Below are 3,809 nucleotides of genomic sequence, written 5' to 3'. Positions count from 1 at the left end.
GGCGGCGGCGGCGGCGGAGCCGTCCCGGGGCTGCCTGTCCCTGGTCCCTGTCGCCGCCCGGCCGCGCTCGGTGCCCGCGGGAGAGCCCGCACCGGGGAGCGACGGCGCTGCCCGGCCAGCCCGGAGCCGGGGCGGGGCGCTCACCGGGACAGGGCCAGTGCGGGCCCCGCCGGGGCAGCGCCGAGCGCTGGGACCGGGACCGGGCCGGGCTCCGCCGGGGCAGCGCCGGGACCGGGACCGGGAACGGGCCCGCCGTGTCCGCCAGGGGGCGCTGCGCCCACGCTGGCCGCCGCCGCCCGCGGCACCGGGAGCGACACCGGGAGCGACACCGGGATCCCGGCAGGGCCGGCACCGGGAGAGGCACCGGGAGCGGCACCGGGATCCCGGCAGTGCCGGCACTAGGAGCGGCACCGGGAGCAGCACCGGGAGCGACACCGGAATCCCGGCAGTGCCGGCACTGGGAGCGGCACCGGGATCGGCACCGGGATCCCGGCAGGGCCGGCACCGGGGGCGACACCGGGAGCATCACCTTGTTGGACTTTGCCCTCTCTTTGATCCCTCATCCTCCTCCACAGTCGGGCCGTCTCCAGTTCTCTGAAGGCATCCAGCTCTGGGACACAGCCAAACCCCACCTCCAGTCCCTCCCCTCCCCACAGCATAGCCGGCGCCTCAACCAAGCCCCTTCCCCTCCCTTCTCCATCCTCTCCTAAACCCGCAGGTCCCACCATCTGCCTTCCCTCCCACCCCATCAATACCATAGACCCCCATGCCAGTGCATGGGAGCAGAGCTCCCACCCAGAGCCTCTCCCAAGGCTGCACATCCTGCTCTTCCCTCGGGTGTTCACACCCGCCAGGACAGTTCCAGCTTACCCCGGCAGTTCCCCTCCCCAGTACCCGCAGCCAGACACACAGAACAGCAGCTCAGAGCTGCCCCTCCCTATGCCACGGCCATGCTCTGTGGGCAGAGATGGACACATGCTGCTCCCCTCCCTCCCAAGCCAACGGGCACCCATGCCCGGGACTGAGCAGAAGGCGCCTGACAACCCGCCAGAGCTGCGGCTCTGCCATCTGTGCCAAGGTCACAGGAACACATGAGCTGCCAGACTGGATCCGACCCGCATCCACAGCATCTGCCATCCCGTCTCCAGGAGCAGCCACACTGCAGCGAGGACGAGGAATTCTGCAGGAAGCAATTATGAAGGAATGTCTTCCAAAGCACTGAACGCCCGACGGGGCTGGCTACAGGGACCGGGCTGTCAGAGCCGACCTGGCAGGGACACCTCAGGCACACGTATCTGCCCTGGGCAGGGAACCAGGGCAGAAGGCTCGTGAGCTCCTTCCCACCACGCCTGGCACAGCTCTGTGCTCCCAGGGATGCAAAGTTGTTCCTACAGGGAGACAGGACTGTCTATATTCATCCCTTCCCAAATCCTAGGTTTAACGTGTACTCCGACAGCACCAGATGGTTTCCCTTCCACATGAGTCTCAGCTTTTTAAAATATTCTGGCAAGTTCTGGCTGTGAGGTGTTGCTGAAGCACAGACTGTCTGCTGGAGAGATGATGCACCACACGCTGCCCACCAAGGTGGGACCAGACATGCTGGGTCCCCCTGACAGGGTCTGTCTGACCCATCCCTGTGACATCCCCAACCCTCTCCAGTCCTGTGCCCTCCTTGCTGCTCCAGCTTTTCCTCCTCCAGTGACCCCATCCAAAACTCCCTTAAACCTATTGAGAAACACAGAGAGTTCCCCTCAGCTGATGACGTCCCCTTCCCTGTCCCACAAGGGATTGTATTTTTAAAGCTATTTGTGTTTTTAACGCAGCCCCTCGATTCTCTGCAGTTTGTCACCACCTTTCTTAAAGCCAGACAGAATGCAGGCACAACACTCAGCTGGGGCCTCCAGCATCCCAAAAAGAAATACAGGTACAACACCTGTCCTGCTGCACCCCAGTAAGATCCTGGTCCTTACCACAGTAATGGCACAGTGGTGTCTTTACCTAATTAGGCTGTTTTGTGGCACAGGTTTCCATACACTCTGTGCACTGACATGTGCACTGATACGATCCCCTCTGTGTTATTCCTACATCTGAAATAGACTAAAAGGAAGCCCCACTGCCAAGTTCTGAGGCCAAGGGCTGCGGGGCACCTGCACCCACAGACAGGCTCAAACCCCACCAGGTCTCGGCAGCACGTGGGCTCTGGCTGCCCCAGCCCTCCACCAGCGGAGGAACTGCTCTGAGAACAAGACCAGAGGCCACCAGTGTTTGGAGACAGCCACCACCGAAACGCCCCACACGCCTTTACACACCTCTTCTCCAGCAGTTCATGCCCCGAGCACACTGGGTTGGGCTGGTGCTGTGTGCGTGTCTAATGCAAATGACGGATGACAGCTCACCCACCCGGTGGGCAGCGGCTCAGCTGGAGCTCCCAGCGCCATGCAGGGCTCCAGAAGCATCTCCAAGAGCCAGGAAGCAACACGGACATCAGGCTTTGGCAATCTGACCCATGGCAGGTGCCTGGGGACAGAAGCAAGTTGGTCTCCTACCAGCACTTCTGTGAGTCACATGCATGGTGCAAATACTATGGCACAAACATCTGGCTGAAATGAACATAATCCATGAAAGGCTCAACAACAGCTGCACGGGAAGAGTTCGAGAGCCAGGGAATTTTCCAGTGCTGGCTGGTGCTGGTGGGGTGGAGCCCCGAAATGGAAAAGGAGTCTGAACCATGGTCAAATGCTCCACTGTGCTCCTCCAGACCCCATGGCACTGGTATCCCTGTGCTCCCCCAGACCCAATGCACTGGTATTACTGCTCCCCCAGACCCAACAGGTATTGCTGCTCTGGAGGTCTGCAGACATGCAGGTTGTGTTGTCAGGGGGATGCCCAGCCGGGAGGGTGGGACACCTCCACTCATCATCCCTCCTGGGTTTGAAAGTACTGTCCATCTGCAGAGGGGCCTGAGTCTGGGGGACACCTGCAGCCCCACACCTCCTGCGTGAACGAGGGACTGGCACTGCCTCGGCAGCCGGGGACGAGGGAGGAGGTTCCCAGTACAGGTGGCCCTGTAGTTCCCAGTGCCCTCGCAGTGGGCAGATGCCAGAGGCAGACCAGGAGCACACAACAGACACCAGCCAGCCCCAGGCCCTACACGCTACCGGGACTGCAAGTGCCTGAGGCCGACAGCCCCACGCAGAACGTGCCGGCGGAGGGACCGTGGGAGGGGACCAGGCTGAGCCCCACAGCCAGGAACAAAACCAGGACAGGGTGCAGGACAGGTGACCACCCCATGTGCTCAGGCTGTGGGGCACGCAGAACCCCCAGCACACGCAGGAGGGCTCCGTGCAGTGCCACGGACAGCGGCTGAGCCCCCGCAGCTGCAGGAGGACCCCGAGCGCTGTGCCAGGACGGTGCTGGAGCTGCCGGGCTCCGCAGACCAGCTCCAGCTGGCTCGGCCATGCACCAGGAATACTGATGAGGCTCTGCCAAACCGGAGCGTCCAGGGGCGCAGGCTCGGCGACCCGGCCGTGGGGAGCAGCGCCGCAGCCCCCGCAGCCCCCGTCACAGCCCGCGCTGACACCGCGTCAGCAGCGCCGTCACTCGGGGGCGGAGGGGGGGCCAGGCCCTGCCTGCTGCCCCATGGGGCGGGACAGAGCCGCCCGCAGCCCGGGCAGGAGGAGGGAGAAGGAGATGGAGGCGTTCCCTGGCCCTGAGCAGGGGGACACGTTCACACCGAGTCCTGCGACAGGCTCTTGGCTCAGCTGTGGGGCTCAGCACCCAGCACTGCCATGGGGCTCAGCACCCAGCAC

This window comes from Neopelma chrysocephalum, unplaced genomic scaffold, assembly GCF_003984885.1.
Source record: "Neopelma chrysocephalum unplaced genomic scaffold, ASM398488v2 Primary Assembly neopelma1_357, whole genome shotgun sequence".
Lineage (NCBI taxonomy): Eukaryota > Metazoa > Chordata > Aves > Passeriformes > Pipridae > Neopelma > Neopelma chrysocephalum.
Note: the sequence above shows the minus strand (reverse complement) of the source record.